This window comes from Bos javanicus, chromosome 1 (genome assembly GCF_032452875.1).
Source record: "Bos javanicus breed banteng chromosome 1, ARS-OSU_banteng_1.0, whole genome shotgun sequence".
NCBI lineage: Eukaryota > Metazoa > Chordata > Mammalia > Artiodactyla > Bovidae > Bos > Bos javanicus.
In genome coordinates, this window is record NC_083868.1 from 71,496,326 (window position 1) to 71,522,115 (window position 25,790).

The 25,790-nt window shown below is 37.6% G+C and overlaps 1 protein-coding gene across 2 annotated transcripts in view; it reads left to right on the plus strand.

Annotated features, from left to right (window-relative positions):
• PAK2 (p21 (RAC1) activated kinase 2) overlaps nt 1-25,790 on the plus strand; it is a 91,220-nt gene that overhangs the window by 4,778 nt on the left and 60,652 nt on the right. Inside the window, exon 1 of one of the 2 annotated variants that reach the window (XM_061412052.1) lies at nt 18,796-19,294. The exons of the other annotated variant lie outside the window; for it this stretch is intronic. The gene's annotated coding sequence lies outside the window, so the exon portion shown is untranslated. Of the gene's footprint in view, nt 1-18,795; nt 19,295-25,790 lie in introns of those variants that run through there. 2 annotated transcript variants of the gene reach the window in all.

A 25,790-nucleotide genomic window follows, 5' to 3' on the forward strand; every position in this document is an offset into this window, starting at 1 on the left:
TGCAGTCCATATTGGGTCATGCAGAAACCCACTCCAGTATTCTTGCCTGGAGAATCCCATGGACAGAGGAGCCTGGCGGGCTGTAGTCCATATAGGGTTGTGCAGAGTCAGAGACAACTGAAGCGACTTAGCACAGCACATATGTACATATACGTTCAGGGCTCTTTTAACCTACGTTACTGAGTTCTTCCTAACATGTTTCTGATCACACCATTATCTTGTAGATAGTATTTTTTCATGTGAATATTTAATAAGTTCTGGGAAAATAGAGGTTTTATTTTAATCCTTATTTCATAGGTGCATTTTAAGGTATAATCTCAGCTTTTAAAAAATTAATTCCTATTCTCAGATTCCCTTGCAATCCAGTGATCAGGACTCTGTGTTTCCTTTGTGTTTCCCCTGGTTGGGGAACTAAGATCTCAAAAGCCACATGGTGTGCCCAAAAATTTAAAAAAAAATTAATTCCTATGCTTTTTAATTTTGAGATTTGGTTTATAAAGCAAAAATGTTACATAATAACCACATGAACAACAAGAGTTGGAGTAAAACTTGTAGACACAATTTCAGTTTCTCTAAAGATCAGGTTATTAAAGAATAAAAAGTTACATTGGCAGATATAATAGTAAAAATATAGTCAGGTGTTTGATAGAGTATCTGTTGCAAATTCTTTCTGAACTTTTTCACCTTCCCTATTGAATATTTGAAAAGAATAAAGTTTGTTTTTTTTTTTTTAAAAACGAACATTGCCTATGAATGACTGCTGTTAATACAGTATTTTGATATTTCTTTATATTTTGTATGTGTACATAATTTACTTTTCTGAAATTTTGGAGTCATATTTTGTGGAATTTGATATCTTGACTTTTTTTAAACTTAACATTAAATCTTGACAGTTTCCTTCTGTTCTCCTTAAAAATTCTTTTTAAAAATGATTTTTTAATGTTGCCTAACGTTCTATTGTACAGCTGTGCCTTAGTTTCACTATTTTCCTATTGGCCAATGTGTGATTTTTTTCCAGTATTTTATACAAATAATTCTGTAGTGAATGTCTTTTTATTTTTCCCTGATTATTTAGAATATTTTCTTAGAAATGGAATTACTGAATAAAAGCATATAAACATTTAAAAGTATTAAGTTACGCTTCAGAAATGTTTGATGTGTATTATCACTAGCTTTGTGAATCTCATTTTGTTGCTGTTGTCCTTGAAACAACCATCATTCTTAATGAAATTATTAAATTTGCTTAAATTTGTTTATTGCTAGGCACATAAATTAGTTTAATATGCATTTCTTGTTTAACTTATAGTTTTTGTGGATTTGGTTTAGTTTATTATTTCTGATAAATATACAGAGGTAACTAGATTTTCTTTTTTTAGTAAGTTCTCTTTAAAAATTTTTTTACACTATTTTAAAAGTTGGTTTCCATTCAGTTCTTATAAAACATTTGCTACATTCTGTGTGTTGCATGAAACATCCTTGAGCCTATCTTACACCCAGTAGTTGGTACCTGTAGAAATAACTAGATTTTTGGGTTCACGATAATTTTTCTTATCTTTCTGAATTTCAGTAAAATTTTACTTTTGTTTTCCAGGTTCCTTGTCTTACCTAAAAATAATAGTAACTTTCGCTTTATTTCCAGTAGTTATAATATTTATTTTTATTTTAGCTCTTTATTACATTGATGAGAATCTCCAAGACACAGTTAAATAAGAGAGGTGATAATTGTCTTGGAATGTCTCTGGTATTTTTACAGTTAAGGATGACTACAGCTGTTGGTTTTAGATTAAAATTCCTTATTATTTATTTACTTCTTTATAAAAAAGAATTATCTTCTGAATTTTATCAAATGTTTTTATAACACTTAGGTGATGGTAAGGTTTTTCTTTTACTACTTACAAAAGTATGTAAGTAAATTTGCTAATAACATTGCCAAGATACTCAAAGACCTATATTATGAGGAACCACACTTGTTAGTCAAGTGTACAGAATTTATTGAAAGAGTAGAAAGAATCTCATAGGAATTTTTAATTTAATAAGAATACACAGTCCATATGGTAACTTTTGTGGTCTATGGAGAAATCCTTACTCTCATGCATCAGCTTTGATAAATTTGTATCTAATATTTTTTAAGATATTCAAATTTATTATATGGGTACATGTAAATTTTTATAATTAAAATCTGGTGTTCATTTCCATCATTTATTAGTGATTTTGTTATTTTTCTTAATTTGATTTGCCAAATGTTTTCTTAGTAATTTTTTAATAAGAAACTTTGAGATTCATTCTGTTAATTTTCTGTGTTCTGATTTTCTAACTTCTGCTTTTTATTTTGTTCCTGCTTTTTTTTGTTGTTATACTTTTTCTAACTTAGTAAATTCTTAGTTCTCTCTCTTTTTTATTTAATGAGAACATTTAATGCTCTTAATTTGCCTCTGAGTACAACTTTGCATTCTAAAATGCCTCTGAATCATTTTCTTGATTTCATTGCTTTCCAAATAGTTGGTAGTTCTAATTTGATTACCTCTTTGACTCAGGAGGTACTTGGTACAGTTCTGTTCACTCTTACATTCTTTCATTGTCGGTGACTATGGTTTTTTAAAATATTTTTGAGTTTATTGAGGGTTTCTTTGTGACTTAAAGCATAATCCAATTTTCTAAATGATCTTTGAAAACTTAAAAAGAACATTTTCTATTTGCACATACAGTTTATATACACACATGTATCTGTCAATCTTTATTCAAATTGTCTTACTCCTTATTAATAGTTTTTATAACTATAAGACTTAGCCTTTATTTTTTCATCTTAATCTGTCATTGTTTCTGAAAAGCTTATGCTTACTTATATTGAGGCCTTTATGTTTGTTTTTTCTGCCTGAATACTGTCTTCCTTTCATATGTCACTGCTTTAAAGGAGCCTTACCTGATCAGCCATCTAATACAGCCTCCCCTGCCCCTGCTCGGTATCTAACTTTTTGTCCCTTTGTGTTTTTCTTTATAGCACTTCCACCTGAATGTATTTTTTCATTTACTTGTTTATTTCTTTGCTATTATCCTGTTCAGAACTTAGAACAAGTATGTATGCAGTAAGAATGTGTTGAGTAGAGGGTGCCCAGTTTTTTAATGATTTTTATTTTTAAAAAATTAATAGACTTCATTTTATACCATTTTAGATTCACAAAAAAAATTGAGCAAAAAAGTACAGAGAGCTCTCATATACCCTGATCTACCTTCTCCCTTAGCTTCCCCAACTATCATTATACATTATGTGGTATGTTTGTTACAATTGATGAACCACTGTACATCACTATCAATCAAAGCTCATAATTTATATTAGGATTCACTTTTGATGATTAATATAATGAGTATTGGGTATTGACAAGTGGTGGATAAATGCCACGTATCCACCATTACAGTATCATCCAGAATAGTTTCTCAGCTCCTAAAATTCCCTGTGCTCCTCTTATTTGTCCCTCTTTTTTCGCTAATCCTTGTCAACTACTGATGCTTTAACTGTCTCCACGGTCTTGCCTTTTCCAGAATGTCATATAGTTGGATTATACAATATGTAACCTTTTCAGCTTCTTTCACTTAGCAATATGCATTTGAGTGTCATTCATTATTTTTTTATGGCTTAATAGCTCATTGCTTTTTTGTGCTGAATAATACTCCATTGTTGGAATATACCACAGTTTGTCTATCCACTTACCTACTGAAGGACATCTTGGTTGCTTCCACCTTTGGCAGCCATGAGTAAAGCTGCTATATAAACATCCATGTTTGGGTTTTGCATGGGTATAAGTTTTCAGCTGATTAGAGTAAATAGCAAGGAAAACGATCACTGTATTGTACGGTAAGAATGTATTTAGTTTCCTAAGAATCTGCTAAAACTGTCTTTCAAAGTGACTGAACCATTTTGCTTTCCCAGCAGCAGTGAATGAGAGTTCCTGCTGCTCAAATCCTCTTCAGCATTTAATGTTATTCGTGTTTTTGATTTTAACCATTTAAATAGATGTGTAGTGCTATCTTATTGTTGCAGTTTGCAATTCCCTAATGAAGTATGAGGCTGAGCATCTTTATTTCAGATGCTTCTTTTGCAAATATTTTCCCCTACTCTGGCTTGTCTTGTTATCGCAACCCTGATGATTTTTATGTTTTTGGTATAATATTATTGATGGATGTTTGGGTTCTGTACTGCTTAAGGTCTGCATTCCACCTAATCAATAAAAATTTGTCATATTTAATCTGAGTCTTTTATTTTACTTAAATTCATATCAGTCCTGTTCTTTGTTTAGTAAATTATTAGCCAACTTTTTCTTTCCATGCCACTTTTAATTGTAGCTCTTTTAAATTGTAACTACTGAACTACTAAAATAGTTTAGTTTTGTTTTAATCTAAAATGAATACTGAAAACATATATGTGTATTGTTACAATTTTGTTGAGTGTGTTTCTGTTATTTTTTAATGCTTTCTATTTTTTAATGGCTCATTGCTACTGCTTCTACATTTTTGTGAAATATACATAATGTAAAGTTATCTTAACCAATTTTAGGTGAAGTTATCTATTAAACAACATGAGTTTGAATTGCCCAGGTCCACTTATGCCTGGTTTGTTTGTTTGTTTTTCTCAATAGTAAATACTATAGTACAGCACTATTCAAGGTTGGTTGAATCCTAGGATGCAGAACCACAGATACAGAGGAACTTTGGATTTGGAGAAACCATATTATGGAGAGCTGGACTGTGGGTTATACTCAGATTTTTTACTGTGTGGAGGGTTGTGCCCTCAACCCCAAACTGTTCAGAGTTAACCATATTCAGTTCTTTGGCATTAAGTACACTTACATTGTACAACCATCATTGCCATCCATCTCCAGAATTTTTCATCTTTGCTAACTGAATTTTTGTGCTCATTAAATGCTGACCCTCTATTCCTCTATATCCACAACCCCTCGTGACTGTGTCTAATCTACTTTCTCCTATGATTTTGCCATTTCCAGATGATTCATATAAGTAGAATCATACAGTATTTGTCCTTTTGTGTCTGCTTATTTCATGTAGCATATTTTCAAGGTTCATCCTTCTTATAGTGTTTATGGGGCTTCCTTGGTAGCTCAGCTGGTAAAGAATCCGCCTGCAATTCAGGAGACCCTGGTTCAATTCCTGGGTTGGGAACATCCCCTGGAGAAGGGATAGGCTAACCGTTCCAGTATTCTTCGGCTTCCCTGGTGGCTCAGATGGTAAAGAATCCACCTGCAATGCAGGAGACCTGGGTTCGATCCCTGGGTTGGGAACATTCCCTGGAGGAGGGCATGGCAACCCACTCCAGTGTTCTTGCCTGGAGAGTCCCCATGGACAGAATAGCCTGGCAGGCTACAGTCCATGGGGTCACAAAGAGTTGGACAGGACTGAATGACTAAGCACAGAACATACCTGAAGCTTCATTCTTTATTTCTTCATTTCCAGAAATATTTTTGGTTACTTTTAGTTCTGTTTTCTTCCTTGGAAACACTTGTAGTCATTAGGTTAGCTTATCATTTCTGTCTTTTGTGTGAGCTTCTCAAATGTTTGTCTTTATCACTCATTTGATTTTCCTTTATCACCTCCAGTGTCGGCTTTATTTCCGCTATTAAAATATAGTTTCATTGCATCTTTTAAAAATTTACCCCATTCCTTTTTTTTTGCTTAAATTACCCTCATTTCATCTTGGTCTTTTCTCTTTATATATGCCTTTTTCATGGAGTTTGCCAAACAGTGTTTAGAACTTAATTCTGTGTCCTGAATTAATTCACCTAAGCTAGATTCTACTTTTATGAAAAGTAATTTTTTCCGTTTCTTGTGCTGCATTATTGTTGGGATCAGTGTTGGATTTTTTTTCCTGCTTATTCATCCTTTTTCTTTTTTAAATATTTATTTTTATTTACTTATATATTAGGTTTCCCAGGTGGCTCAGTGGTAAAGAATCCACCTGCCATTGTAGGATATGCAGGTTCGATCCCTTGGTCAGGAAGATCCCATGGAGAAGGAAATGGCAACCCATTCTAGTATTCTTGCCTGGGAAATTGCATGGACAGAGGAGTGTGGCCGGCTCCAGTCCATGGGGTCACAAGAAGAGTCAGACACAACTGAGCAAGTAAACAATAAACAGCTTATTTATTTGGCTCTGCTGGGTCTTAGTTTATGCATCTGGGATCTAGTTCGCAGACCAGGGGATTAAACCCCTGTGCCTGGAAGCAGTGTGGAGCCTTAGCCACTGGACCACCAGGGAAGTCCCCTGCTTATTCATCTTTGAATAAAGGTAACTGCTATCTATTACCTGATACTCATTTATTGGAAACGTTTGTGGGATTGATTGTCCTTGCCTCTACAGTTGGCTAGGGTTCTGGTTGAAACCTCTTCTTAGGTGTGTTGCTGAAGGATAAATACACACAGCTCCTAGCCTGAGTCCCAGTGATTAATTGGCATTCATCTAATAGGGTAGTTCTGGGCTAGGATGGTACGGTCTTACCCTACCTTGATTTCTAGCCTGTGCTTCTTTTAATGCTCTTACTGATTCTAATCTTGTACCCACAACACAACACTTCGCTTGTGTAAATACACCTCTCAGGAAACCGTGTAGGAATCCAGGGTTTTTTTGCCATTTTACAGTTCCACCTGAACTTTATATCCATAGAGACACATAGAAAGTTACTCGTTTTCAGGAACTTGCATAGCAGTCTCCTAAATGTATATAGAAAGATTAGAAGAAATGATAAGGAACTCTAGCTGCCACAGAACTCACCTCTCCTTAGCAAGAAATGAGTTGACAAGAGTGACTAACTTGTTTGAGGCAAACTTTGGGTCTCCAAATTAAAGGATGGCTAGCAGAGAGGAATTAAAAGACGCTTACTCCTTGAAAGGAAAGTTATGACCAACCTAGATAGCATATTAAAAAGCAGAGACATTACTTTGCCAACAAAGATACATCTGGTCAAGGCTGTGGTTTTTCCAGTGGTCATGTATGGATGTGAGAGTTGGACTGTGAAGAAAGCTGAGTGCCAAAGAATTGATGCTTTTGAACTGTGGTGTTGGAGAAGACTCTTGAGAGTCCCTTGGACTGCAAGGAGTTCTAACCAGTCCATTCTAAAGGAGATCAGTCCTGGGTGTTCATTGGAAGGACTGATGCTGAGGCTGAAACTCCAGTACTTTGGCCACCTGATGCGAATACTCATTGGAAAAGACTCTGATGCTGGGAGGGATTGGGGACAGGAGGAGAAGGGGACGACAGAGGATGAGATGGTTGGATGGCATCACCGACTCGATGGACATGAGTTTGAGTAAACTCCGGGAGTTGGTGATGGACAGGGAGGCCTGGCGTGCTGCAATTCATGGGGTTGCAAAGAGTCGGACACGACTGAGCGACTGAACTGAGCTAAACTGAGCAGAGAGGAGCAAGCTATCTTTATATCTTAACTTTCTCTTATGAAACAAGTATCATGGATGGGTCGTGGATCTTAGTTAAGATTGTGTGACCTTAAAGCTAATGGAAAGCCTTTTAAGACTAAATAAAATTGTTTTCGTGGAAATTTGGGATAGATTACTGCTATCTGATTTGATACTACTTTTTACTATATGAAGCTGGTTTCAGTTTTTGTTTAACTTAGACAACCATGTAAGGAATCAAATAATCAGCCTGCAGTTGACCTTTATTTTTCAGTATAAAGTCTTTGATTGATAGGTTTTTGGTCTGATTATAGGAAAATAGCATCTTGTTCCAGTTTGCATTTTTTTGATATCTAGTTGAACACTTTTCATACACATCCAGTTGTCCTACTTATGATTTTTTTGACTTTACTAGGTGTAAAAGTGGTATGCATTCAGTAGAAACCATACTTTGAATTTTGGGCTAGTAATACAGGGTTCAGTACTCTGGTGGTGCTGGGCAGAGGCAGTGAGTGAGCTGCAGCTCCCAGTCAGCCACGCAGTCACAGGGATATAACCATACACTTCACAACTATTCTGTACCCTTAAAACCATTCTCTTTTTCACTTTTAAGAAAAATATTCAGTGAACTACAGAAAACATTCAACATTGTTATAAAATAGGCTTTATATTAGGTGAATTTGCCCAGCTTTCAACTGATGTGTTTAGAGCATGTTTAAGGTAGGCTTAGGCTATGATGTTCTTTGATAGATTTAGTTATATTAAATGCATTTTCAACTTAATGATATTTTCAACATACATATCTTAAGTCAAGGATGATCTGTGTTTATTGTCCCTCCCCTCCTTTTTCATTTTGAATTGTTATTGAGGCTTGTGACCAAACTTGAGGAAAGCTAGACTTCTCACTGTTGAACACGCTTTAAACAATGTTTATTTGTTGTTCCTTGCTTTCCCATTCACTACCTCATAGGCAGTTTTGAAACACTTTTTGTCTCACTCTTTTACTTCTTTCATGCTTGGTCATAGTTTCACTTTTCTAGTTTTGTGATTGGGTGAAGGCCCAGGGGAAGAAGAAGAAAAGAGGATCACATTTAGATTACAAAGTTTCCTTAACACACTGCTTCCTCTCTTTACAGAGATCTTCCTCTCTTTTTTTGGTTGGTAAATTCTTCTCATCCTTCAAAAGCCAGTTTTGATTTCTTTGCCTAATTACTAATTACTTTACCTAATCATATAAACAGGAGCTCTGAGTCTTCTTTTCCATCACATTCCACTTACCCCATCAGCTCTTATCTCACTGCAGAGTAGTCCTTTGTTATTCTTTCCCACTGATGGTGAATTCAAAACTGAGACTAGATCTTAGTTATCTTTCTTTCTGACATCTGGCACATTGTAATTCACAAAATAAGTATTTCAGTGACTTAGACTTGAAACCATGTCATTTTCCTGTTTCTAGTGTGAAGTGTAAAAAAAGTAATAGGTCTTTCTGGGAAGTGTGATTATGGATATTCTGTTTTTCTTTAAATTTTATTCTGGTTTGGGTTCTTTGTAATGACCTTGTACTACTTTTGTTATGAGAATAAAAAACACTTAAAACCAAGCCTCCTGAATTTCCAAGTGTTCCCCATTGCCCAGCATCTGCGACTTTCTGGCCCCACTCAGCAGGCCTATTTCTCCCTAGTGGCTGCTGCCCTTCTGTCTCATGAACTAAATTATTCTTATTGTTCCTGTTGCCTAGAATTCCATCTTCTGGGTAAGAATATGATTAGTAGTAAACTGAGAAATAACTTGTAATAGAGATTGAGTAATGACAATTTAGACTAGTGTCCTGCTGTCTTATTTTGAATATATAGTGGTTAAGGTGAGGTGAATAAAGTGAGCTTGGATGAATTTTATCAGTTGTGAATATCAAGATAAATGGAGCATTTAATTATCTTAGCTTTCTAGATTGGGCTTCCCTGGTGGCTCAGATGGTAAAGAATCTGCCTGCAGTGCGGGAGACCTGGGTTTGATCCCTGGGTTGGGAAGATCCCCTGGAGAAGGAAATGGCTACCCACTTGAGTATTCTTGCCTCAAGAATTTCTTGGACTGAGGGGCCTGGTGTGCTACAGTCCATGGGGTTGCAAAGATTACTTTGCTCTGATGCCATCTCAAAAAAACCATTCTTTTTTTCTTTTTTTTTGGTTGTGCTAGATCTTCATTACTGTGTGGGCTTTTCTCAAGTGGAGCTACTCTCTAATTGAGGTGCATGGGCTTCTCATTATGGTGGCTTTTCTTACTGTGGTTCACGGTCTCTAGGGTGCCTGGGCTTCAGTAGTTGTGGTGCCTGGGCTCAGTAGTCGTATGTAGTTCCTGGGTTCTAGAGCACAGGCTTAGTAGTTGTGGCACATGGGGTTAGTTGCTCCTTGGCATGTGGGATCTTCCTGGACCAGGGATCGAACCCATGTCTCCTGCATTGGCAGGCAGATTCTTTACCACTGAGTCACCAAGAAAGCCTCAGATACACCTTTCATTGTTTGATTTTTTTTCGTTCAACAAGTACTCATCTCTGAGACACATGAACTGCACACAGTGCTAGGTATTAGTGATGTCATGGTCAATAAAATACTGACTGGATCCATGCTTGTGGAGTTTATAACCTAGTTAAGGTAGGCAGTTTTATAACAAATCCATTATGATGAATGTTAAGGCAGTGAACTAATGTGCCTGGCGTGGGAGTGCGGAGATATCAGAGAAGGTTTCCTGGGAAAGTGACCTTTAGGCCAATACTTAAAGCAGGTGTTGGACAGGTGGAGGTGATGAATAGAAAGAAGGGTGATGGACTCGATCTCAGTTTGCCCAGGGCTTTCCTGGGTTTAGCACTGAAAATCTTGCGTCCCAGGATAACTCATCAGTTGTAGGGAAACTGGATGACTGAACATAAAATTTCCCAGAAAGGCCATGTGGCTGAGATGGCTGTCAGAGAAACAGAAAGAACAGGCAAAACTTAAAGCCTGTAGAGGGAAAGTCTACAGAGCCTAAAGTCTAAAGTTTCCAGAGTCTGGAAAATTAGAGGCTTGATCATGCATGTACTAGCAGGCTTCCTTTTAAGTATCCTACTGAAAGGCTTTAAAGTAGAGGACTGAAGTTACAAAGTTTATGTATTTTGAAGTGGCTCTCTGTGCAGCGAACAGACTGGGAGAGACTGAGAGTGGATTTGGGACAGTAAATAATGGTTAGGTTATAGCTGCAGTGACTTGGTGTTAAAGCTGTTTTGGGAAGCACAGATAGTTTTGAGAATTAGGTTGTTTCAGTAGTGTTATGAAATCCTAAAGCAAATGATTTTCAAAGATTGTTTTCCTCCAAGAGTGCTGATTTCTTAAAAATGGTAAACCAGACATGTTTTACTCCCATATTTTTCTGTCTCACGGGATAAAAATTTTACTAACAGAATAAATCGAAGCAATTAAGTTTTTAAAACTGCCAACCATCTTTTTTTCCAGATATGAAGAACAGCAGCATAGAATGTAGGACACATGGCTGTGAAGTTTTAGAAGTGATTATTTTCCTGATTACAGCAAAAAGTATAACTTCAAAGTAGTCCTGTTGAAGGTGAAAGTCGCTCAGTTGTGTTTGACTCTTTTTTGTGTGTGTGTGTGTTTGACTGTTTGTGACCCCATGGACTATACAGTTCATGGAATTCTCCAGGCCAGAATATTGGAGTGGGTAGCCTTTCCCTTCTCCAGGGGATCTTTCCAACCCAGGGATCAAACCCAGGTCTCCTGCATTGCAGGCAGATTCTTTACCAGCTAAGCTACAAGGGAAGCCCAAGAATACTGGAGTGGGTAACCTGTCTCTTCTCAAGGGGATCTTCCTGACCTAGGACCCAAACTGGGGTCTCTCCTGCATTGGAGGCGATTTTTTACCAACTGAGCTGTCAGGGAAGCCCCGTTGAAAGGCTGTGTAATTTTTTCCAGTGATGTGTCAGCCCTTCAGATCATATTTTAGAACTCTTACCCTCAAAATACTCCTGGAGACAACCACATAGTCTTTAAAATATCTTCTTCAACAGAGGCAAACCTTCCATCTTTGCCTGTGCCCATTCTTCTGTCCTTCTTGCTTTCTCCATCTGCATTTGCCCCTCTGTGGTTTCTTTCTTTTCCCTTAAATTTTAAAAAATGAGATGTAATTTGTATATGATAAAATCCACTCTTTAAAAGGTGTATGACTCCATGGGTTTTTATTGCTTTTATTTTTTTAGTGATATTCACAAGGTTATACAACCATCGCCACTCTAATTTGCATTACTGCAAGGAGAAATCTTACACCCAGTAACAGTCACTGATTTTACCCCAATCTGCACTCTCTCACCCCAGGCAACCACAAATCTATTTTCTGTCTATAAGTTTGTCTATTCTGGATATATAGAAGAATCACATAATGTGTGGTATTTTGTGACTAGTTTCATTTTATGCACTGAGTTTTCAAGGTTCATCCCTATTACAGCATGTATGTGTACATCATTCCTTTTTGTGGCTGAATATTACTCCCAATTCAGTTCTTTTGAGTATACGTAGGAGTGGAATTGCTGAGTCATATAGTAACTCCATGTTTAACCTTTTGAGGAGCTATCAGATTGTTTTACAAAGCAGCTGCACCATTTTGCAATCCTGCCAGCAGTGTTGGAGGATTCCATTTTCTCTCCATCCTCACTAACTTGCTTTTTCCTTGTCTTTTGATTCTAGCCATCCTAATGTGTGAGACGGTATCTCATTGTGGTTTTAATTTGCATTTCTCTGATCACTAATGATGTTGACTATTTTTTCATGTGCTTATTGGCCATTAGTATATCTTCAGATCCTTTGAGAAAGCATTCTGTGTTTAGAATTGAGTATTTTAGGTCTGTGGTTCTTAGAAACTTTCCGTAATGGATTAATAACTTTTGTAATATACCATAAAATGAAAGAAAAACAGACAAAATGCAAGCCCCATTTGTTGTTGTTGTTAGAGTCAAGAGCAGATTACTCTGCCAAATTGCTCTACAAGTTTCTAAACACTTGCTCTCAATTTTTGTATTTCATTGAGTAGTGGTAATAAACAGCCAGTCCACCTAATACTCTTCCAGAGGTACTGCTTTAACCTACTAAAAGATATTTGAAAAGTTGTTCAATTTTTTTCGTGTTTGAATTCAAGGCAATTGCTTGATTCTTGTATTTTCTCACTTCCAGATATTGTTATCAATTCTAATTTGCTGTTGAATTAATCCCACAGAGTGCTGGTTTTGAGGCTTGATGAAGATAAACAATATATACAGATTCTATACAAGCTAGTTATTTTATCGAGATAACCCAGAGAGTACAGTTTTAGCCAAAGATAACAAGGCAAATTGTGTTTGGGGCCAAGGTAGCCTTCTGTTCCTCTCTCAGTCTTTCTCATGGGAGGTCCCATCAATGTTGATGATATTGTTCTTGATGAAGGGGTTTCTGCTAGGTGTTCAGAAGCATAGAGAAGCTTACCCTAAAATCTCATACGTGTCCAACTGTGTGACTCTGAAATCCCAACATACTTATTTAACATACTTATTTTATTTGTTTGTAAATAGTCACCTGGCTGTAACTGTAATCCTTATTCTGAGCATAATTTTTTACCTCCTTGCTCACATTTATACAAAAATAAATATTATTCATGCTCAGCCCCTTTATGATCCTGTAGACATGAACAGTCTGTGAGCATGAGCAGTTCTTTATCTCCTGTCTTAAACAAGGTCTAGAAGGTCTAAGTCCATGCGCTGGTCCTGACTTTGAAACCCTACAGTCTAGGAACACTGGTTATACTATCCAGATTATTTATACTTTCAGTGGTGGAAATTATGAAAAAAAGCGAGTTACTAGAAAATGTTTATAATGGCCTTGAACTAGTGAAGGTGTGTAGAGCATTTATGAATCAAAGTGTAGTTTTAAACATTACTTGTTGCCTCTGTATTAAAGAGCATTATGTTGCACAATGTCTGATACAGAGAAATGTGAAAAGTGTTCCTTGGTAGCCAGGAGTTCATCATCTTGTAGAAAGAAGAGGAGTTAGAAGTCACTTAACTGACAGTCAAGGAAGTATGTAAATATCAAATTAATGAATAGGACTGTACCTGTCACTCTGGGTCCAATCAGGGGAGAGATGAGAGACAGTAATTTGAATATGGAAAGAATAGTAACTGGCAGGAGAGTGGAGTAGTGAGGGGTTAGATGCTGCTGCTGCTGCTGTGTTGCTTCAGAGGGGTTAGCTAGTAAGAAGTAAATAGAACTCCAGAGAACTCAGGAATAACAGAAGTAAGGAGCAGTTGCTACCCGAAGGGCTGATATCTCAGAACCTAGGGAAGAGTCCTCCTTCCCCCAGAAGGGGGAGGTGCAGGCCTTGTTGGGGAGAGCATGGCTTGTGGATCATTTGGATGACAGAGAAGGTGATGACGTGCTGTACTGGTGGATGTGCTGGACATTGGCTCCCTAGGACGCTAGGGCAAGTTGTTTGTTGGAGGTGCTAACTCCACTCCAAAACCTCCCAAGAAGAAAGTGTGAGGAAGCTTCTGGCTGCTATACTGCTGGCCACCTTGCCATGTAGAAGCCTGGTGCTGGAGGAGCTTGTGAAGCAAGGGCATCAGAACCGGGAAGCAAAACAAAACTTTTCTCCTGTAGTGTCTCTCCTGCGCCCTCTGCTGTTTAAGCTTAGCATCATGCCAACCGGTCAAGGAAAAACACTTCAAGATCCCAGACCTGTTTTCGGAGTAGGTGAAAAGGATGAGTTTGGAACTGAAAGACACTATGGCAGTAATCAGCATGGGAATGGTAATAGTGCAGTAGGAGCTCAGAGAAGGAGTAGAGGTTGTATCAAGTTTTGACAGTTAGTGAAAGTCGCTCAGTCGTGTCCGACTCTTTGTGACCCCTTGGTGTAGCCCACCAGGCTCCTCCCTCCATGGAATTCTCCAGGCAAGAGTACTGGAGTGGGTTGCCGTTTCCTTCTCCAGGGGATCTTCCTGACCCAGGGATCGAACCCGGGTCTCCTGCATTCCAGGCAGACGCTTTAACCTCTGAGCCACCAAAGGACACTTTGACAGTTAAGGAAGAACAACTATTTGAAAGAGCTCTTAAAACATGAGTATGGTTTGGGGGTTTTTTTGTAATTGAAAATGACTTACTGTTTTTCCTCATTAGAAAAACAGTACATGTTCATTTTATAAAAATTAGAATATGGGCAAGTAGTTTTGCCTATAGTCTATAAATAAAGGAGGGAAAAGCACAGCATGTTTTTTCTTTGACAGAATATGGCTAGGTGGTGGATATAATAGGAAGGAAAAACTTTCTGTGATGGTGCTTACAGCTGCTTTTGTATCTTTGTTTACAGAAAAGTTGGCTTTAAGATTATAATAATGCAAAATTGTATAAACTAGCATTTTGAGTAACTTTCTATCTTTGGTGTTTATATAAGATTTATTTATGGAACTTCTTTAAGAAGTTTGTCAAATAGACAATTACTGGACATCACATTTGTGCTCTTTGAGTGACCATGAGGAAGAGATTTTCTGTTGTAATCACACTGATGAAATGTATCTTAGAAGTCCATTGTGCTTTTCTCCTCTTTGAGCAAAGGTTTTCATATGAATGTTGCTCTTAGGAATAGAGTTCTAGCAGACTTAATCTGAGAAAACAAATTGAAAACCAAATCTTGCCTTTGTTGACCTTTGAGGGTTAATTGCCCCAGATACTAAAGACTGCAGAATTCTCACGAAAGAGAAGGACTTTATTTCTTTTTAATTTAACTTTTATTTTATATTGGGGTATAGTTGTTTTACAATGTTGTGTTAGTTTCAGGTGTACAGCAGAATGACTCAGTTACATATATACATTCGGAAAGGTAAAGATTTTATAATACCATATCACTATTTATTGGCATTTATACTTTAAAAGTTAGTAATTCTAGAGAGTGAAAGCAAAGTTCTTCTGTGTTAACCAACAACTGGCTCATGAATGCTTAGAATATATAATGTTAGGCATGTTTTCAGAGGACTGTGCTATACTGCTAAATTCGGACTAGTGCCTATTGACTTGTTAGTCTTTTAACTGACTTGATACAAAAGTAAATTGTTTGTGTTCCTGTTTTTGATAAAATTAAAATATTAGTGTAAGTTTAGTGTAAGTTTAGTTTTTATACCTTTTAGATAAAACATTTGACTTAGAAATTTCTGACTTAAGAAATTTCTGACCACTCATCCTCTGACTGTGTATGAACAGTTTAGAACTGTCTAATTTGAACTTGTTGTAGTGATGAAAATGTTCTTCTTTCTGTGCTGCCTAGTATGGCTAGTGTGACTGAAAGACAATTTTATTTTTATTTCATTTAAATTCATTTATATTTAAATAGCCATATATGGCTAGTATGGCCCACCCATATTGGATAGCAAAGCTTACAGCCCAGTGTGTTGATAAGGAAAAAAGTTCTAAAGATAAATAATTTGAAGATGACTTTAAAAGCAAATTCCTATTCAGGTGAAAGCAAGGAGAAGCAGGACTTAGCAGACCCTAGCAAAGCATAGTTTTGGGCAGGATGCTCACCTCAGTCTGAGGATTATCCTTTAATTTATTGAACCAGAGTGGGGAAATAAGTCATGTCACTTGTAGACTTTAGACTGTTATGAGCCCATATGCACCCTCAATCTGTCTTATTTTGATGGTTGCTTGCTAAGATAGTGGAACTTAAAGATGGTAGCAGCCTAGATTTATAAATCACCTTAAGGAGAAGGATGAACTTCCTCAAGCTTGGTGTCCACTAGAAGTAAATTTTTGTTGTGTTAAACCATTGAGATTTGGGAAATGTTTGTTACCAGTGCATAGGCTGGCCCAGCCTAATAAAGGGTTGTTTTCAGTCTTTTGCAGTTATGACAATGCTGTCTATAAGTTTGTGATAGCTTTTCTTCCAAGGAGCAAGCATCTTTTAATTTCATGGCTAGAGTCAATGTCCACAGTGATTTTGGAGCCCAAGAAAATAGTCTGTCACTGTTTCCATTGTTTCCCCATCTATTTGCCATGAAGTGATGGGACCAGATGCCATGATCTTCATTTTTGGAATGTTGAATTTTCAGCCAGCTTTTTCACTCTGCTCTTTCACCTTCATCAAAAAGCTCTCTAGTTTCCTCTTTGCTTTCTGCCATTAGGATGGTATCTTAGGCATGTCTGAGGTTATTGATATTTCTCCCAGCAGTCTTGATTCCAGCTTGTAATTCATCCAGCCTGGCATTTCGCATGATGTACTCTGCATAGAAGTTAAATAAGCGGGAGTGACAATGTACAGCTATCCCAATTTGGAACCAGTCCATTGTTCCATGTCCAGTTTTAACTGTTGCTTCTTGGCCTGCATACAGGTTTCTCAGGAGGCAGGTAAGGTGGTCTGGTATTCCCATCCCTTTAAAAATCTTCCACAGTTTGTTGTGATCCACAACAAAGGCTTTAGCATAGTCAGTGAAGCAGAAGTAGATGTTTTTCTGAAATTCCCTTGCTTTTTCTTTGATCCAGCAGATGTTAGCAATTTGATCTCTGGTTACTCTGCCTTTTCTAAATCTAGCTTGTACATCTGAAGTTTTCAGTTCACGTACTGTTGAAGCTTACCTAGAAGGATTTTGAGCATTACCTGGCTAGCATGTGAAATGAGTGCAGTTTTCCAATAGTTTGAACATTTTTTGACATTGCCCGTCTTTGGGATTAGAATGAAAACTGATCTTTTCCAGTCCTGTGACCACTGCTGAGTTTATTGAGTGCAGCACTTTAACAGCATCATCTTCTAAGATTCGAAATAGCTCGGCTGGAATTCCATCACCTGCACTAGCTTTGCTCTGATAATGCTTCCTAAGTCCCTCTTGACTTCACACTCCAGGATGTCAGACTAGGTAAGTGACCACACCATCATGGTTATCCAGGTCATTAAGACCTTTTTTGTGTAATTCTGTGTATTCTTGCCATCTCTTCTTAATCTCTTCTGCTTTTGTTAGGTCCTTGCCATTTCTGTCCTTTTTTTTGCCTGTGTTTGCATGAAATGTTCCCTTGGTATTTTTCAGTTTTCTTCCAGAGATCTCTAGTCTTTCGCATTCTATTGTTTTCCTCTACTTGTTTACATTTTCTTTACATTAGGAAACGTGGGAAAAGGGGAGTGAAGCACACAGGGAGTGGCAGCCAGAATGACAGTGTAACTGGCTACTCAATTCCATTGTATTGTCCCTGAAGAAGTTATATAAAAATCATTCACAGGATCATCCAACAGGATGAGGAACAGGATCTAAGTCGATGGGATCTCTCTGTTGCCACCACCATTGGTCATGGGTTCACTCCACAGCTGACTCCCTTGCACTACCAGGTTGCACATATGAGGGTGCTGTGCTATCCCATGGCATTGCGCAGCTCAGAATGAAGAGGGGTGTTGTTATGTTGTACCTGCATGAAAAAGTTGGCCGCACCTAGTATAGAACTGGTTGTTGGGATAAGACACCGTGTAAGGCTAAAGAAAAAGATTTAAAAAGATGCATAAGTGGTATGGTATCTGGTAGAAGATCCCCCACCTTTTTTTTTTTTTTTTTAATCGAGACCTTTCATTTCGTGGAGTCTTTCCACATCGTTATTCTTCAGGAATGTCTTTGCTATGCTATTGCTCTTCGATGTAGATTTTAGGATTAACTGCCCAGTTTTCCACATAACTCTTCTGGGACTTTGATTAGGATTGCTTTGAATCTGTAGATTAATTTGAAGAAATGTGGCATTTGTTCATTATTGACTCTTTAAATTTATGTCCATTAGTATCTCACAATGTATTTAGGTCTTCATGTCTTTAGTACATTTTTCCTCTATGTAAAGATTCTAGGCCCACAGTTCCCAACCTGTGCAAGGCATCCTGGAGTACCATACTGAGCTTAAAGGCACTGTGGGATATTTTAAATTTTAGAGGGAAACAGTGATGGATGTCTGTTGGACACAATGTGAACATCCAGTTCTAGGAAGTCCCACAGTTTTCAACATTAGGTTGTGATACATTTGGTCATCCTTGTTAGAGCATGTATCAAATTTCACCTCTTTTTGAAGCTAAATAATACTCTCCCTGCACCACCTTTTGTTTATCCTAGTCCTGCAGATTTTTCATTCTCATTCAATTCTTAGTATTTTCTGATTGCCATTGTATCTATTTTTAACCCTAAGTCTTTAAGAGGTGTTTTAAATTTTCAAACTCATGAAGTTTTCTTCTAGTTATCTTTTTGTTATTCATTTCAAACTTAATTGATTTTGGTTAAGAGTATATAGTGATTCCAATCTTTTGAAGATTTTCTGTCTCTCATAATGTATTTATTTTAACCTTATTCTTGAAAGATAGTTTTGTTTTGTTGGCATCTTTTCCTCTCAACATATTGAGAATATTGAAGATATCCCAATGTCCTCTTGCTTTCGTTGTTAGTATCAAAAAGTAAGCTGAAAGTCCAACTGCCACTTCTGTGAGGTTTATCCTTTTTTCTCCTCTGACCAATATTAAGAACTTTTTGATCTTAATTTCACTATGATGTCTTAACTTCGATGTGCATAGATTACATTTTATCCTGCTTTTGATTCATTAGGTTTCTTAAACTTACAGATTTGTGTCCTTCATCTGCTCTAGAAAGTTCTCAGCTCTAATTTATCTGGTGAGTGAGTTCCTCATTCATTCTGTCATCTTCTGGAACTTGAAGTAGATGTATCTTAGGTTATCTAGCCTACTCCTTTTACTTGTACATTTTCTCTCTCTTTGTCTCTCTGTACTGCAGTCTAGGAACTTCACATGTATCTTCCACTTCACTAACTCTCTTCTGCTGAGTCCACCCTGCTCTTTCCTTCAAATGGTAAGTTTTAATTTTTACTGAAAGTTCTGTATGGTTGTTTTTCATATTTGCTTTTTTTCCCCCCTGCTTTTATATTTGAGTTTCTTACACATATTCTGTGTCAGATTATTTCACATCTGTTTCACCAGTGTGTTTTGGTTAGTTCTCAGTCATGGTGTGTTGTTTGTGTTCTGAATTTTCCTATGAGCTGCTCCTTTTCCTTAGAATTTGATTTTTGGGTATTTTTTGAGACCTGTGTTGAACTTGTTTCCTCCCAAAGAGGCTTTGTATTTATATGTGATTCTGTCATTCACCAGGGAGTGCTGCCAACATGGCCACATTCAATTAAACCTGTTTGGAATTTGGGGGGACCTCATAAGTCTCATCTGCCTGCGACGCAGGAGACGCGGGTTTGATTTCTGGGTCGGGAAGATCCCTTGAAGAAGGAAATGGCAATCCACTCCAGTATTCTTGCCTGGAAAATCCCATGGACAGAGGAGCCTGGCAGGCTTCAATCCACGGGGTCTCAAGAGTTGGATACGACTTGGCGACTAAACCAGCACTGCCATAGGGCTCGTGGATTTCAGACCACAAACGTGCATTTTGTTGTTAGGATTTCTTTAGGGATTCCCCATTGCCCTGCACTCTTGTTGTTATCACTGTGCTCTGGATACCTGAGATTTCCTTGTTCCCTTCTGTGCAGAGGGATTTACTACATATTGATTTAATTTCATATAGATGACAGCTTTTAGGTCCTAGCCTTATGTGGAAGGGACTCCAGTTTTGGCAAGCTCTGGGTTTTATCACCTGTTCCCTGTGACAGCCATCAAAGTAGAACTTTAGTCAGAATTCCACGGAGAATAACAGATAACAGGTTTGATAAATGGCTTACTCTCTTGTTCCTGGTTTCACCACGCTTTGCACTGTATGGGAATATCCCTTTCATCTTAACTAGCTTATCCATGCATATTTAAAGATTTGTTATGTTATCTAACCCTGTATTTATTAGAGTTCGAGGCAAAGTTTCTTTTTATTTTTCCTTTATTCTGTATCAGTGCCCCAGTTATTCTCTACAGCTCTTCCTCTCTTGTCTCTTTTTCCTTTTTGGCTTTGCCACACATGGGCCTGAGGTTGTGACCATTGCCACCAAATGAAAACACTCCTTTCTGATTTATGAACTCTTCTCTCACGGCCTGTGTTGTTGTCCTCTTAAGGTGATTTGGGATATTTTCATTAATGCTTTTGCTCTTAAAGATATTTGAGGCTTTTTTGAAGGGGAACAGGGTAGAAAGGCCAGTGATGTTGGGACTCTCAGAGCTTATTGAGAGGTTGTTAGAAATCTTATCAAGTAGTGTTGTATTACTACATTCACAAGGCACTAAAAAATTAAGGTTTGTTTGGTATTTATAGAAAATGTAAGTAAAAGTATAAAGCACAATTGTGCTTTGAAAGTCATGTTTTCCAGTAGTGTATATTTTGCAGTTGGAGTACCATAGATGATCTGAGTAAATTATAATAAATTTGGTAATTTCTACTAGTTGGACTGACTGGTTCCAGACACCACTCCTTTTTTCGTTTCTGTTGTGTATTAGGCTTCCCCTCATCTTCTTCAGTAGACAATTGAGGAATTGTTTATCTTTGAGTTGTGTCACAATTAAACAATGATCCTGTTAGAAGAGTACAGTGTGTTTTGGGCATGTTTTTTGTTTCGCCTACTTGTTTTTCACTGAAAAGTAGCAGAAAGTGAAAGGATTTGGAGAGAGGCATTATTTATCTTTTTGCCCTTTTTAAAAAATACATATTTCTGAGTAATGGTGGAGTAAAACATAGGTAAATCATTATTTTATAATGAAATGTTTTTATTTTGTTGATTCTCCTAAAATATAATACATAAAGAACCTTATCACATCATCATTTGATGCTTTTTAGGCATTTGACTCTGTTAGTAGAAGAAATAAACAAAAAAATACACTGCTTTATGGAAAAGGACTAAAGACTAAAGCCATTAATTGGTTGTTAGGGGAAAAGTATACATCTTTCCAAAGATATTTTTGTTAATATAGGATAGTTGATATATCATCTAGTGTAGTGCTGTTTCATACAAGAACTAGTAAGTTCGGGAAAAACAATATTTCATCTGGGGACAGAGTGTAGTAATACAAATCAGTAAACATTATTATATGATACATGGGAGGATCTGTATTAAAGGAAATAGAATAGTAGTAATAGCAGTAGCGGCAGCAGCAATAGTAGTAGTATAATCCCTTTCTTTTTCAATTTAATTTTTATTTTATATTAGAATATAGTTGATTTACAGTGTATTAATTTCAGGTGTGTAACAAAGTGTTTCAGTTATACATGTGTATATATATCCACTCTTTCGGAGAAGGCAATGGCACCCCACTCCAGTACTCTTGCCTGGAAAATCCCATGGATGGAGGAGCCTGGTAGGCTGCAGTCCATGGGGTCGCTAAGAGTCAGACACGACTGAGCGACTTTGCTTTCACTTTTCACTTTCATGCATTGGAGAAGGAAATGGCAACCCACTCCAGTGTTCTTGCCTGGAAAATCCCAGGGACGGGGGAGCCTGGTGGCTGCCGTCTATGGGATCACACAGCGTCGGACATGACTGAAGTGACTTAGCATAGCATAGCATATCCACTCTTTTTCAGGTTCTTTTCCCATATAGGTTATTACAGAATACTGAGTAGAGTTTTCTGTTGATTATGTATTTTTATATAGTAGTGTGTATATGTTAATCCCAAACTCCTAATATATCCTTCTTCCCCACCTTTCCCCATTGGTAACCACAAGTTTGTTTTCTGTGTGTGTTAAGTCTGTTACTGTTTCATAAATAAGTACATTTGTATCATCTTTAGATTCCATATACAAGTGATAATGATATTTGTCTTTGTTTTACTTCACTTAGTATAATAATCTCTAGGTCCATCTCTGTTGCTGCAAGTGGCATTATTTTATCTTTTTATGATTAATATTCCTTTGTATATATGTATCACATCTTCTTTATCTGTTTATCTGTCGATGGACAGTTAGGTTGCTTCCATGTCTTGACTATTGTAAACAGCTCTGCAATGAACACTGGGGTTGCACGTATCCTTTCAAACCTAGGTTTTCTCTATGCCCAGGAGTGGGATTACTGGATCATATGGTAGTTTTATTTTTAGTTTTTTAAGGAACCTTCACACTGTTTTCCATAGTGGCTGTACCAATTTATATTCCCACCAACAGTATAGGAGGGTTCCCTTTTCTCCACATGCTTTCCAGCATTTATTGATGATGGCCATTTTGAGTGGTGTGAAGAGATATCTCATTGTAGTTTTGATTTGCATTTCTCTAATAATTAGCAGTGTTGAGCATCTTTTCCTGTGCCTCTTGACAATCTGTTTATCTTCTTTGGAGAAATATGTATTTATTGACTAGATCTTCTGCTCTCCTGTTTCTTTTTTGGCCACACAGCTTGCAGGATCTTAGTTCCCCTACCAAGAATTGAATCTGATCCCTCTGCAGTGGAAGCAGAGAGTCCTAACCGTTGTACCGTCAGGAAATTCTCCTATTCGTTTTTTAAAAATATTTTTTATTGATTTATTTTTGGCCATGCTGGGTCTTCATTGCTGCATGGGGTTTTCCGTAGTTGCGACGAGTGGGGGCTACTCTCTAGTTGCAGTGCACAAGCGTCTCCCTGAGGTGGCTTATCCTCTTGCAGAGCATGGGCTCCAGGGTATGAGGGCCTCAGTAGTTGTGGCACATGGGCTCAGTATTTGCAGCTCCCAGACTCTAGAGCTCAGCAGTTGTGGCATACAGACTTAGTTGCCTCTTTGGCATGTGGGCTCTTCCTGAATTAGAAATCAAACCCGTGTCTCCTGCATTGGCAGGTAGATTCTTTACCATTGAGCCACTAGGGAAGGCCCCCTGTCCATTTTTTGATTGGGTTGTTTGTTTTTTGATATTGAGCTCATGGGCTGTTTGTAAATTTTGGAGATTAATCCCTTGTCAGTTGCATCATTTTTGCAAATGTTTTTTACCATCTGTAGGTTGTCTTTTCATTTTGTTTATGGTTTCTTTTGCTATGCAAAAGCTTTTAAATTTAATTAGAACCCTATTTGTTTATTTTTGCTTTTATTCTCATTACTCTGGAAGGTGGGATCCAAAAAGATATTGTCTCAGTTTATGTCAAAGAGTGTTCTGCCTATTTTTTCCTCTAAGAGTCTTGTAGTATCTGGTCTTACATTTAGCTCTTTAATGCATTTTTATATTGGGTGTTAGAGACTGTTCTGATTTCATTGTTTCACATGTAGCTGTTCAGTTTCCCCAGCACCACTGATGGAGGACACTGTATAATCTTTTGCTTTTGAATTGCTTGAAGTCTTGGGTAGGAACACATTTAAAATAATAATTAATGATGCACAGTTGTAATTCATTGCCAAAGAATGTTCCAATATGTTAATGTAATTAAGAAAAAAACATGAGATAAAGAGTTGTTAGTAAGCTTGAATTCTGGTCTTAGTTCTGATAATAATTAAATTTGTGTGACTTTAGGTAAACTGCTTACATTTTGGTGAGTCAGATTCTTCACAAAATAAGGAAATGGATCAAATGAATTCCAGTCCAACTTTAATACTCTCTGGATTTATTTTCCTGTGTAACTTGTTTTAAGAGGATGTGAGGGATCTTTCTGAACAGGGACAAACAAGCATGACCTTACATGGGAAATAATTTTTACTGAGCATTTGGATGGGTAAGAGAAAAGGATAAAGAAGACTTAAGAATAGAGAAATGTATACTCAAAGATGATTTAGGGCAAGAAAGCCTTGATATATTTGGGAAACATGAAGCATAGGATTTATGTGCATTCATATGAGATCAGATTGATTGGGTAGTAAATGGCCTTACATGGCAGAGTTTAGTAACTGCTGAAGAAGATAAAGTCAGGAAGAGTGTTATCATGTGTTATTTTTAGTCAACCAATTCTAACTTGCTGGGGTCTAGCCCTGGCTGATCCAGGGTATTCGAAGGAGAGACGGAGTCGGCGAGGATCAGGAAACAACTGCTTAATTAAACGTTAATTAAGGATATAAAGAGTAATAGAATAAGGATAGCTCAGTAGGAAAATTCAGTGAAGAAAAGAGGCTGAATAAAATTCCAAAGCAGGGAATTTACGTCACCTACGAAGGCCGCAGGCGTCCTCCCGTTCTCCCAAAGGAGAGGAGACACTAAGGCCTCCCCGGTCAGATCTTAGAAGCCCAGGCAAAATTAGTAGGCTTGATGAGCTTCCCCGCCTCAGAGGAAAAATTCAGCCAGAAGGTGAAAGAAAGAACGACATGGGGAGACCAAGTTTTGGTGAACAAGGCCCGCACTTTATTTTCCAAAGTAGTTTTTATACCTTAAGTTATGCATAGAGGATAATGGGGGAAGGGGTAGAGTCATGCAAGGACAGCAGTTCCTGATCCTAATCAAAGCCAGGCTTTCAAACTTATCATATGCAAAAGTTTAGGTGATTTACGTCATCTGGCCAGGAGGCCTGTTAACATTTTAAGACCCTTTCTTCAGAAAACTTATTTTTCTCTAAAGGTGATTAGTCAGGCGCCACCCTCCAAAAGCATTAAAGTTGCATTCCTATAGGGCAAAGGTGTGGTGGGCTACAACAAGAAAAAGAATTAAAGGTACTACTTACACCAATTATATTAATCAATACACTGCCAGGGACACAGCAGATAAGGGATATGGAGACTTAGCAGCAAACATTGGCCCAATAAGTAAAAAACCCTTCACCAATACAATTTCTAATCAGTCTTTTAACTACTCAAAGGAATCTGTGTTTAGACAGTTTAGAACATCTCCTGCCTCTCACAGTTGGGAAGCTCTGAACAATCACATGTGGCCGGAGAAACCTATTCAGGCAGGCTAGAGGATTTCCAAAGGAGTTTGTAGGTTGAAACACTGTCAAACCCAGGAATTATTAACTGGAGCTGTAAGCTAACTCTTTTTCAGAGAGAGGTAGTGGGGGACAGCCCCCCGTAAAGTCAGAGGTGTAGGTGAAAGCACAAAGCAGAAAGTAGGCAGACTCTGGTTTTGGGGGTAAATGCTCGAGAATTTCCAGGGGGACTCCTGAGGCTCGATCCCGCCTTTGTGAATGCCGAGCCTCCTTCCTCATGACCTTTGCCACGGGCGGAGCTCGCTCCCAGCACTAACTTCTTTCTCTAAACAAAAACTGAATGTAAAGGAACTCTGGGAAGCTAGTTAGGGCTTCTTCTAACTGCTTCCTCTGAACAGCAGCTGAAGACAAGAGATTCTTTAGAGAGATCCTGAGATGACGTGATCAAGTCCTCAGCCAGGCTAGTGGCAGAGTGAGTCATCAGTGTTTTATCAAGAGTTATGCTTTTGTTTACTACTATCTAATCACTTATGAGGCATACTACTTAGAATTATCAACATTGGATTTGTCATCTTGAATAATTTTATTAGGGACTTATGTGACTCAAAATTTAGATTTTGTTTA